The 13,044-nt window shown below is 42.5% G+C and overlaps 1 protein-coding gene and 1 pseudogene across 4 annotated transcripts in view; both read right to left on the reverse strand.

Annotated features, from left to right (window-relative positions):
- ARHGEF3 (Rho guanine nucleotide exchange factor 3) overlaps positions 1–13,044 on the reverse strand; it is a 308,586-nt gene that overhangs the window by 155,676 nt on the left and 139,866 nt on the right. The gene's annotated exons all lie outside the window — the stretch shown is intronic.
- On the reverse strand, positions 1,038–6,786 carry LOC309638587 (oxysterol-binding protein-related protein 9 pseudogene; annotated as a pseudogene). The gene has a single exon. The product of its transcript is annotated as an oxysterol-binding protein-related protein 9 pseudogene (transcript).

Genomic DNA, 13,044 nt, shown 5'->3' on the forward strand with positions numbered 1-13,044 from the left:
GTGGCCTCTGGAAGGACTGGACCTCTCTCCTTGTCCAACTAGAGTTCATTAGCACAAAGGAGGCCACCAGTTTTCAGACTAGTCTTGACTAACTTGAGAAAATGCTCCTGGCAATAGTCTGCAGAGAAGCTGTCAGAACAATAACGTGAAAGTTAGTTACCATTTCTGATGTGGTGTCTGGAAAGATGTCACCTGTGATTAGAGGGACATTTTCCTTCTGCAGCTGTCTCTGAAAGTGGAGGAGGGCCTCATCACAACCCCAAATTATAGGAGAGAGGTAAAGGGCCGCCAAACACCAGGGACATGCAGGTATTCAGCGAATCCTTCCTTCAGCAGCACTATCATGTCCTGTCAAGTTTTGAGTAAAAAAGCAAAAGTTGTGATAAGCCACAAGTGGGCTGCAGGGAGGGGGAAAGGACTTTGTGCTAAATTTTCTAATCCTGAATTTTTGCTTCAAAGCCCATCCCAATCACTTTTATCCTGAGGTCTGAAACTGAGATCTGGATTTTGCAGAATCAAAGCATATTCATACAGCATTTAATCCATTTCCCAGGAAATCAGTGTTTTACTAAGAGTAGAATTCTTTCATGTCCAGAACTTTCCTGGGCATTTCTAAGGCCTAATCCAGCACACAGAAAAAGATCAACAAATGTTTGTTGACTGACACACATGAACAAATGAACCCAAAATAGAGAATATAAAGCTGTAGAATTTCTTTTCAGAAAGACTAAAACACCAAGATGTGCCATCCATAAAATTCCATTTTTGATTCTGGGACCCACAATATTTCTCATTTCTTGGCAATAGAAATACAGGGACTTCCCTGGTGGTCCAGTGGCTAAGACTCCATGCTCCCAACGCAGGGGGCCTGGGTTCGATCCCTGGTCGGAGGACTAGATCCCGCATGCGTGCTGCAACTAAGAGTTCTCATGCCGCAGCTAAAGATCCTGCATGCCACAACTGAGACCCGGAGCAGCATGCATGCATGCATGCATAAATAAATAAATAACCCAGGAACAACAAGAGACTCAGATGAATGAATTTCACTCTATAGTTTCATTCATTCAACAAATATTTTATGGAGTACCTATTAGGTGCCAGGCACTGTGCGAGCTGCTGTAGATACATTGGTTAACCAAAGAGATATGGTCCCTGCCCTCAGAGGGGACAGAGATGATAAAACAATAAGCAAATAAAAAAGCTAGTTTTAGGGTGTACTAAGTGTTATGAAGAAAGTAGACCAGGGTAATATGAAAGCCTATGAAAGGTGGGGAGGGGTGAAACTACCGGAGAGAGAGGTCAGGGAAGCTTCTCAGAGGAGGAACATTTGAGATGACACCTAAGTGATGGGATGGAGCCAACCAAGCAAAGATGGGGATAGATGCGGAGTTAGAGCTCCTAAAGACCCCTCATCATTAAAGGTTCAAGTTCTCTCTTTCCACACACAGTCCCTAATGCCTGTTCTGATTGGCCAGTGCTCATGGATGTGTGCTGGTTCCATACGTGGTGCCTGTTCTGACTGGCCAGCGTCCATGAACATGATTGTTTATGTGGAAAAACATCATCTCCTATTAATAAGGATGAGAACTGTAATGAGGCAATTTCCTTTCTCAGTTTATGTGAAGAGAAATTAAGGGTGAATAATTTTACTCATTTTTGTGTTATTGTTAGTCATGAACACGGTCCCGAATTTCTCAAGACTTGTTAGTGTCCTTAAGACCCTGTGCAAAGTCAGGTCTGGTCTACTTTTTGTTTTAAAGGTTGGAAAAATTACTTTATGAAGCCTTAAGAAGCACTGAGTATAATTAAACTGTAGTCCAGAGTTAGATACAATTTAATATAGTTCAATTCCAAAATTAAAGTTATTGTAGGTGAGACTACGAAATTTCCTAACACGTGATTTTTAATATGTTGCGCTAAAATTTCTAAAACAACTCAGAGGAACCAATATTTACAGTAGATGGCGTATTTATGAAAAATCTGGCATCACCTATATTATATACATGTATATATGTGAATATATATATAGAGAGAGAACCAAAGATTATATGAACTAGGAAACAGATGTTGTATATTTCAACAGCAATACTAGAGCGCAGAGTTTGAGACTAGGATTTATAACATGGGATTTGGAAAAGGAGCAGACATCTTGTTTTTAAAACCTGAAGTTTTTCTCAAGACCCAAGTCAACATTGTAACTGCCACAGAACAGGAAAAAGGGAAGCTTTTCTCGCTTCAATTGTTCATCTGCATCAGAAAGTCCAGTATCCCTGAGACAGGAACCACTGCAATAAGAAGGGAGTGAATAGGTTCTCCCAAAGGAAGACTGTTACTTCATTATGCCTCCTGCCCTGGTCACCAGGAGCAAACTTTGCATTTCCCAACATAATGCTTGGCAGCACCAAGACATTTCAGTAATGGTTCATCATAAACCCTGCATTCTCCATCTTCATGAAATAACCTTGTCTCCCATTGAATTTCCTTTTCCTTCCTTTCTCGGGCTCTGCTCTTTGTCTTTCTTCAAGTCTATGCTTAGCTTCATTTGCTGCAGCAATGTCTCTGATTTTTAAGTTGAAAGTGACATCCTTCCAAAGGCAGTGGGATTCGTACTCATTCTGTCTTCCAACTTCCTCACTTCCTTCTTGATTACAGGCAACTTCTTGGTATCTATAAAAACTACATTTTCTCCTGTTGAGTATTTTGCATACAGTACACCATTCCGTTCCCCTTCAATTGAGCAGAAAGACTTCTTGTCATTTGGAGAAAAAATCTCAGCAGTAATTCTGTGCTTCTTGCCCCCACAGAAAGGTTTAGTGTGGAAGACGATATTGGCACTTTAGCCAGTTTTGGAACAATTAATATTGCATTCTCCACCTAGTTCCACCCAGGGGACTGTAAGGATAGACCTTCCATAACCATCGGGGAAGGTGAGAATGTAACGTTCATCAGGGTCTAGACATGAGACACAGCCCTGTCCTATGTTGTGCACCCCAATTGACATCCCAAGGAATTGTGATTTGGTCCAGATATGAGCATTGAATTGTATCTTCTTGTTAAAACACTCAGCATAAAAGGCTGAAACTGGTGGATGATGGGAAACCTGCTCAGCCACGAATGTTACGCTATTCTTGGAAACCCAGGGAATTGGTCCTTCTGAAACTAGCTCCACATTCTCTTCAGTATCATTGGTAATGTCCAGTGACTCTGAAAGATCTCGCCCAGAATGGGGTTGTATGGCTTTTTGGCAACTGATCCTTTCCTTTCTGCGTGAAAGCCTGAGAGGTACCATTTTACAACCTGAACCATTCAGTCTCTGGCATCCTTCTGGTCACTAATACTCACAAACAGGTCCGGATGTGCAAAAAAGTCTGCATACATTTCTAAAAGAGATCTTCTTTCAAGAGTAAATGTTGGAAGAACTACCTTAGTAATAAGATCCATTCCAAGCCTAACCTGTGACAACAGATACATGATAACACTCTTGTGCTCTTCCACCAACCCTGCCTCCCCTTCATCATCTCTATCATCATGTGAATAGAAAAGGTCAGCATCACTTGTTCCATTGGACATGGAAGAATTAAGTGATTCCGTGGTATCTGGGCGCTTTAGACTATTTCCTGAGCTGCTGTGTATCAAGACTGAGGCAGAACCAGAGGAATCTATTAAGTACTGTGGGGAAGAGCCACTCTGATGGAATTCAACCGCATTATGGAATTCATCTTCACTGCTAGAATAAGAGAACTCCAGGACTATGTTTGGAGACAAGTTGGCATGGCTTGGAGAAGTCAGACTGCTACTAGGTGGTGAGTGCCCAGTGCCTGTACTATTTGGTGTTGGAGTCTGATGATGTCCCAAGGTAGTAGCTAATACAGGTCCAACTGGTAGAGAAGATGGACGCTCTGCTCTGACTTACACAACTGAGTGGGTTCTGGAGGTAAGACAGTCTGGGAGGGCATTGTGTTGATCACAGGTTCCAAGGGACTAGGTTGATATATTGCATCCATAGGATTAATAGTACTTTTAGTGATCTGCAGCAACACAATGCAGTGTTTAATTGATTCTACCATGCTATTTGCTGTCTCTTTGAGAGTTCCAATTTTCTTTCTCTGTTCATCATCTTTGCAGTTTTGAAGTTTGTCATCAAAAAGCTTTAACTGTTCTATCAAGATTTGCAGGTAAGCATCAGCCTCTGTAAGTTTCTTACCAAAGTCTTAGACACCAGGAACAAATCCTGAATCCAAACCTCCACAAGTAGCCGTCAAGCCAAGGCCCCCACCCTCTGTGCCTCCAGGGGAGGGAGCCGAGGGCTGCTTCCGGGCACCCCCTCTTCTCCCCCCCTCCGCTGGATCACTGGGCTGATGCCTGGTCTACTTCTCGTCTCTAACCTCATTCCCTTTGCTCTGCGCTCCATCCTCCCATAATCCCAATTCCTCTTTCCCCATGTTTCCTCTGCCTGGAACCCTCTTTCCTCCCCCTTTTCTCTCAGCCAACTCCTCCTCATCCTTCAGATATCAGCCTGACATCCAAGATAGCTCCAAACCAGATTAAATCTCCCAGTTATAGCCTCTCAGCCTCATGTGCCTCCTCTTGGTTGTACTGACCCTATTAAAATGTTACCCTTTACTTGTGTGATAACTTGATTAACGTCTGTCTCCTCCCTCAAGCTAAGTTCAATGAATGTGGAAACCAGATCAAGTTCACTTACTGTGGTACTTCTAGCGCATTCTATTATGTGGGCACATAGAGTATAAAGCTTTGCGGTCACCATCTTGAAATTCTTAACTTTTTTAACAAGGGACCTGAATTTTCATTTTTCACTGGCCCCTGCAAATTACGTAGTCGGTCTTGGGAAGGAAAGAATGTATAGGGGCTCTTCTGTGATGAATACTCATTCTGACGCCACCATCCCTAAAAACCCAAAGCAAGTTTGACTACCAAGCATTGATTTGTTCAAATATTAAACAAATATTTATTGGACGTTATGTGCCCACATAGTGGAGCCCTGCTGAGTGCAGAACTCTGTCCATGAAGGTGGCCCTGTTCCTGCCTTCCTCTTGAATTTCTTGATCCCATGCCAATTAAAGATGCTTCTGACTTCTTGTGGGATATATCTCACCCTGGACTTCACCACTCTCTGAACAATCTATTGATAGGTTTCACAGGACAGGACCTCCCTGGCACGGGCCCAACCCTGAAGATAAGAAGTACTTTCCCCATTAGAACTTCAGTCCTGCCTTCAACCTGCCAATAAGACTCAGGCCAAAACAGAAACTTCATCTTGCAGAAGTACTTTTTTAATCTCCCTAATTTTAAAGCCCTGGCTCTCCTCAGGATATTGTAAAAGGTTTGCCAGAAAGTGGCTCTCTGAGTCTGGCAATACTTGCCTGCTGCATTTTAGCCTGGGCTCATCACTGATGCATTAACAAACACTTACTTTCAGTAGCCACAGACTGTGCCGCTCCACTCACTGGATAGCTCAGACTGACAAACAACTGACAAGTGCCACACGGTAAATTAAATTCACAGGCAAATTTGGAAACACTAAGTTTGTTAGCAAATTGTAATACCATATTGAAAGAGGAACAGCAAAAATGGAAAACGATGTTACTCATCAGAACAGAGTATCACCAATATGTTAGGGAAAATGGCAGAGAGAGCTGAACACCAAGAATTTCAATATATTTTTGAACTTTAAAGAAAGAAAAGTGATGTTGCTTTACACCATTTGGATATATACCTTGGGGTACTGTTTCCCAAAGGATCAGTCTGGTACCTTGTGATTTGTAAGATCATTTTAGGCAGTATGCTTACCAGCTGCCTTGGTTTGGGCTCCCCCCAAAGCAGATCCTGGGTAAAGATTTAGGTATAAGCTGTTTACGTGGGAGGTGATCCCCAGGAAGAACTGGTGGGGAGTGGGAAAGTGAGGTGGCAAAAGGAGGGAGGCCACAAAAAGCTGTAAAGCCACCAGGTTACAGCTGTGGGCAGCCGGAGTAAAACCCACTGGGGCCCCCCTGAGAGACTGTGTAAGACACACCTCATAATTTTCCACTAAGGGGTGGGGAGGTGGAAGTATTTAATCCACCAACTCCTGCCTCTCACTGATGGGGAGGGGCCCCTCGGGATGTTAACCCCCTTGGCTGGAAACGCCTGCAAGTTGAAGGACACAGGAAGTCATAAATGGGTCTAGGGGACTCTGGAGGTGATTTCTGGAGTGAGCCTAGGCAATATGAGTGGGGCACTGGGAGAGTCTGCTCTGACAGGCTTTACCCAGCAGCAGATCACGTAGGAAAGTTATCGTGTTTTCAATTCACTGTCCATTCTCAGTCCATCAGACTGGGGCTACCTCACCTTTAACACCCACCCAGTGCTTACCAACCTCAATCTTTCTCTCTCTCCAGGGTGCAAAGAGACTCGGGCAACAGCATCTAGCTAGAATGTAGTTACTCTGTTTTGTGGGTATCTATTTATCTTAATACTTATATTCAAATTTGGGCCAGCACACTGGTTTTATATTATAATAATATAACCTTTCCATTAAAGATAACCATAAGGGAAAAACTGTCGGTCTGTAGAAAACTATTAAGTGTTTTACAATGTTAAGGGCTATGGTAAAAGATGATTCATAAATGAGTGAGGTTTAGGAAACACTTTCTTTGTGGAAACTCCCTCTCATAACTGTCACACAAAGTAACTGGCCCACGATCTTGCTGCTCCTGACAAGTACAGAAAAAGTGACACTCTGTTGCCCTCTTCCCTGGAATGAGTGAAAAAAGAGACTCCTACCCCACCCACCCACCCCCAACACATGCCCGTCCTTTCTGGAGAAGATCTGTAGCCCTCTGTCTGCCCAGTCATGGATTAAAAATGAAATTCGTATCTAACAGGTCTAACTTTAGCCACAGGAAACAGGAGCACTTGGGGGACCCAAAGGGTTAGCCAAGCTTTGTTAAAGGATGGGCACATTATCTTTTCTGAACCTTCTTCCTTCCCCTTTTTGGGAGGGGAGGGGTGGAGGCTAAGCTTTGGGGAGTGACCGGGAAGTGAGGCCTGCTGGATCTGTTTCCTGGTCAGCTGCGTGGGAGGTTTCACCCCTCTCTGTTGCCACTGTCCTGGCTCTCAAATTTATGCTTCATATCATTAGGACCAAGTGATGCCCACTTTAGGGTATATTATAAAAAATATTTTGATGATGAAAATCACTCAAATGAGGAATTAAAAAACCCTCTATGTTGAAAATGTCTAGACACCTTGACCACAAATACAAAATGCTTCTGTGAAGAAAAGAAAGTTTAAACCTAAGTAGTTTTTAAAACTTACATTTGTATATATTCTCTAGCTTTCTTACAATGTGCACTATTTATAGGTCTGCTTTATAAATTTTCATCAGAAGTTGCCAGGTCACAAGTGTCGTTACTCTCTTATCTGATGCATAAGTAGCAAAATAGAGAACAATTACCCAGTGGTTACCTATTTTTTAAGGTCACCGAACTAACTGTATGACCTTAGGCATTTCACATTCCTGCTCTGGATCTCAGTTTCGTTATCTGTAAGATGAGGGCATTGGACCAGGTGACCTCCAAAGTTTCCTTCTAACATCGTATGCGTGTATGACAACACGTAGCCAAGGAGATTGCTGGGTAAGGGGCAGGGGGAATGAGAATGGCAGAGATTGGGAAACGCTTTCTAGAAATAAATATGATATTCTGTTTTTGCCTCAAAGTCACAGATGACAATAATCCTAGCTGTAAATTATGGTTTTGAAACACAATGTCTGTGTCCAGATTCCAGCATAGCCCAGTGCACTACACAAAGAAGGTGATCCACCAATGTGGGCTGAATGAGTGGACAAAGGCACCTTCCCTGAATATCTTTTGAGGACTCAAGGCTAATGCCCGATTATTTACAACAGCCAAGATATAGAAACAACCTAAGTGCCCATGTGGATGAGTGGATCAAGAAGACGTGTGTGTGTGTGTGTGTGTGTGTGTGTGTGTGTGTGTGTGTGTGTGTGTGTGTGTGTGTGTGTGTGTGTGTATGCGGTTAAAACAACAAGATGTCATTTCACATCCATCCATCAGATTGGCAAAATTAAAAGCCTGACAATACTAAGGGTTGGAGAAATGAGGATTCTCATCCAAGGCTACAGGGAGAGTTACAGACTGGAGAGTAACTTGACAGCTTCCAGTCAAGCTGAGGATAGGCATGTTTTCCTGCCCAGCATCCCACTTTTAAGGACATAGTCTAGCGTAATTCTTGCAGGTGGTGGGCACTTAGAGGCCTGTACTTGAGGGATGCTCAGGATGTTTATAACAGCAAAGGACTGGACATAACAGGAATATCTTTTAGTACGTAGATGGAGTATAGGACATGCACCAACATTTCCATCAGTCAAAACCCATCCATCAATCAGGCTCCTCCTCTCACACATACCTGCCCAGACCACTACATTGCACGTGGATATGCAAAACACACATCAGCTCCAACACTGCTAGTTCATGCCTCCTACCTGACTCATGTTTGGATAGCTGCATTTGTTTCCCTATAGTTTATTTTGATCCAACCAGAATTATAAGCACACTGGGCCTCCTTGCTTCTAGACTGGTGGTTCTCAAAATTTTTGGTCTCAGGACCCCTTTATACTTTTAAAAACTATTGAGGGCCCCAAGAGCTTTTGTTTATGTTGGTTATATCAATATTTGCACTATTAGAAAATAAAATTAAGAATTAAAAAATTTCTTTCTTTTAAAAAGTAATGAGGGGCTTCCCTGGTGGCGCAGTGGTTGAGAATCTGCCTGCCAATGCAGGGGACACGGGTTCGAGCCCTGGTCTGGGAGGATCCCACATGCCGCGGAGCAACTGGGCCCGTGAGCCACAATTACTGAGCCTGCGCGTCTGGAGCCTGTGCTCCCCAACAAGAGAGGCCACGATAGTGAGAGGCCCGCGCACTGTGATGAGGAGTGGCCCCCATTTGCCACAACTGGAGAAAGCCCTCGCACAGAAACGAAGACCCAACACAGCCATAAATAAATAAATAAATAATAATTTAAAAAAAAAAAAAGTAATGAGTGTATTATTACTTCTTAATCTAATTATCAAATTTTAATGAAAATTAACTATATTTTCCAAAACAGAAAACATAGGGAGAAAAGCAGCATTGCTTCATACTTTTATAACTCTCTTTAATGGCTGGCTGCACAGAAGATAGCTGGATTCACATATCTGCTTCTGTAATGAATCTGTTGTGGTGTGTTATTTTGGTTGACGCATACGAAGAAAATCTGTTCTGTAGTTACGTAGTTAGTACTTTCTAGGTCTCAGGAGCTCCTTGGATCACACTTTAGAACCACTGTTTTAAATCGCCCTACATTCTGCCAAAAGTTGTCTTTCACACAAACACAATCATGTCATTTCCCACTTCCCTCAAAGCGTGAATGGCTGCCTATGGCTCATAGAGTTAAGTCCGAATTCTGCGCAAAAACCCTTCCCATTTAGCCAGTCTCGTGTCTGTCCAAACTCCCTTACTGCTCTACTTTATATACTGGTACTCTACCCACCTCCAGGTACACACGCATGCCTGTCCTGTTCTGCTTGTTCGTGCCTCTGAGCCTCAGCTTTCCTCCTGCTAAGACTCCTGTGTATCTCTTGTAACCCCGTCCAAAGGTCACCTCCTCTAGGAAGCCTTCTCTGATTCACCCTTCCCTTGGAGTTTACTTTTTTGTGTTTTAAATACTTATGTTTTGAATAAGTAATTGAAGTGCATTGGATTAAATTCCAAAAGGGTATGCCGTACAATAATAAGTAGACTTCTTTCCCACATCCATCCCTTCCTCTCCCAGGAGGCAACCACTGTGATTGGTTCCTTCTACATTTTTCCAGAGCTGCTCTAGACGTAAATAGGCTAGTCATTTCTTTTATCCAAATGGCATCATACTATATGCACTGCTCTACACTTGCTTAACATTATAGCTTGGACATCAAATTAAAATTGGCCTCATTTTTTCAATAGTTGCAAATTACATTTTTAAAATGTACTATAGCTTATTTATTCAGTCCCCCCATTAACTGGATACGTATGTGGTTTCCAATCTTTTGCTGCAGCAAATATCCTTCTATAGAAATCAATCTACACATGTGAGAGACTCTGCGACATTAATATCCAGGAGTGAAACTGCTGGGTCCAAGGGAACGTATATTTGTAAGTTTGATAAACATTGTCAAACTGTCCTCTGTAAAGACTGTTCTAATTTATACTCCCACTGCCATGCATGAGAGGTCCTATTACCCTTGCCAAGCAGTGTTATCCAACTTTTTAATCTCCGTCAATGTGGTAGATGAAAAATGATACCTTGGTTAAGTTTAAATTTATATTTCTCTAACAAGATCAAATCTCTAGAGTTATGCTATCCAGTATGGTAGCCACTAGATACATGTGGCTGTTTAAATTTAAATTTTAATTAATTAAAATTAAATAACATTTAAAACTCAGCTCCTCAGCACTAGCCTCATGTGAAGTGCTCAACAGCCATCTGTGGCTAGTGGCCTCTGTGTGAGACAGTGCAGATACAAAACATTAGTATCACTGTAAAAAGTTCTACTGGACGGTGCTGCTCTAGACCTGCACTGTCCAATGGCTACCATGAGCACACACGTGGGTACTGAGCACGTGAAATGTGGCTAATCTGAAGTGAGATGTGCTCTAAGTAGATAATAAACACTGGATTTCAAAGACTTAGTATGAAAAAAAGAATGTAAAATGTCTCCATAATAATTTTTATGTTGATTATATGTTGAAATGCTAATATTTTGATATACTGGGTTAAATAAATCATTAAATTAATTTCACCTGTTTCTTTTTACCTCCTTTAATGTGGCTATTAGGACATTTAAATTTACACACGTGTCTCACATTCTGTTTCTATTGGACAATGCTGCTCCGGAGGGCACAGTGCCCTGTTAAGACCTGGATTCTAGCATTTTTCCTTTTACACAGAAATAAGTGTAGTTACTATTGCTATAAAGAAAAACAGACTCACTGGAATCTCTTTTTCCTCCTAGCCCTTCCCTGCCCCATGCACACAGGGTGGGCAACAAAAGGAGAAAGGGCGGCAATGATCTTGATGACGAACAATCAGCCCTGAAACAAACCAGTACACTTCCCACCTGGGCGGCCACAGGCAGGAACCAGTGGCATCGCTGACCCTGAGCAGGGCCTGATTTCCTGGTGGCTGTTAAAACAATGCACCAGAGAACAAAGTGCCTTCAAAACTAAGAATAGAAGAATGGCTCCAAATAAGATTTCCAGGACTCTGCGGGAACAAATTCCTCCCCTGCACCGACCCTAACCCACCTTCCACCCCTTGGCTTGACCTGGCCCCTTGGCTTGACCTGGCCCCTTGGCCTAACAAATGTCCTGTCCCAGCCCCAACCCCCCTGCGTTCTCAGCAGTCTGTGCACACAGACTGAGGGACAGAGTGGAAAGGGGAGACCCAGAGAAAGAGGTGGGCGGCAAGGGCTCTGCCCTAAAGGGCTGACGCGACAATGGTTCTATGGTTGATATATGGCATATATGTTTCCATCATCTGTGTCTTTAGCTTTGGCTATGAAGGTCAAGAAAACAGTTTTCACCCTTGGATGGGCACTGGCAAAGAGGGATGGGTGGACCAGTTTGTCCCCTGGCACTGACGTCTTTTTGCCTGTGAGACAGGGTTTTGTTAGTAGGAAAGAAACACGAATGGCAGTTAGGTATAAACAGTCCATGATAGTTGCCATTACGATTAAAAAATACTGTCTATTGTAGTAAACTCAAACTATATCTAGGTAGAATTTTTTCTAATGTTCAATTACCTTTTATTCTACTAAATAAACCAGTTTTAACATTTCAGTGCATAGTCTTTCAGACTACAAAATTGTGTATGTTACATACAATGATATAAACATGCTGTTTTATCACATTTCATCTCACTCAAAAATAAATACAGTTCTTCCATGTTAAGAAAAAAAAAAGAAAGAAAACAGTTTTGCAACATGATCCTTCAACTTGATAGATCAGAACATTTTCTATCCAGGTACTGAGGGAATGAGACCTAATTGTATCTGAGCATAAGTCATCTGCTTGGAGGAAAATATTATTTTATTACCATTACCATCATCATCATCATCATCATCATCATCATCATTAGCTGTGTGCCTTTGAGCAGGTGAAATAACCTCTCTGGGTCTCAGTTTTATCATCTATAAAATATGTGAGCTTTCCTATCTCATCCAGTCAGAAAGTTCTGTGACTCTATGCACGTGCAAATGAACTATCACCAACACCTTCATTCTCATTCTCTCGCTGCTTTAAAAGACACTCATTGGGCAACTAATATGAGTTAGACCCTGAGCCTGACACTGGCATACAAATGTGGAAAAATGCTTCTTCCACTGGATGAAGTGTTTAAGAGATGGAAGGAAAGAGAAGAGGGCGGGGATGGAATGAATCATTAGAGCAGAGTTCTTTACCTGCGGCCAGGGGTCTGCACAGACATTTTCACAACTATGTGCAGTTTTCTAAAGAGAACATTCCAAGATGCATGTGACCTCAAGAAGGCAGGGGGCTAGTGATGTAAAGAAACCATGAGAGGCTAATTACCACACTAAATTCTTAGCCCATGGTGGGTGCCTGAAGAGTTAGCACCCAAGACAGTGCACGAGGTGTACATGGGGATAAACACACAAGGGATTTGAACCGGAGCCTCTTTGGTGCAAAGCCCACTCTTTCCCCTCACATCAGGGATAATCTGTTTGCACACGCCTTCTCCCTGCTGCTGTGTCTTTACCAGTGCTCCCCTTGCTCACGTCAGAAGATCACAAGCATTTAACAGGCCAAGACAGTATCCCACTTGTTTGACCTGGGATGACTGTACTTGCCCAAAGCGGGGGGGGATTTGAGGGGGAGAGTTGGGAGGAGAGAATGAGATAACCCATGTGAAACACTCATCTCTAGTTAGCATCTCAAAGGTACTAGCAGATATTCATTCATAGAATATTTATTTAGGACCTAAT

The sequence above is a fragment of the Balaenoptera physalus genome (assembly GCF_965194825.1).
Source record: "Balaenoptera physalus genome assembly, chromosome: 11".
NCBI classification, from domain to species: Eukaryota; Metazoa; Chordata; class Mammalia; order Artiodactyla; family Balaenopteridae; genus Balaenoptera; species Balaenoptera physalus.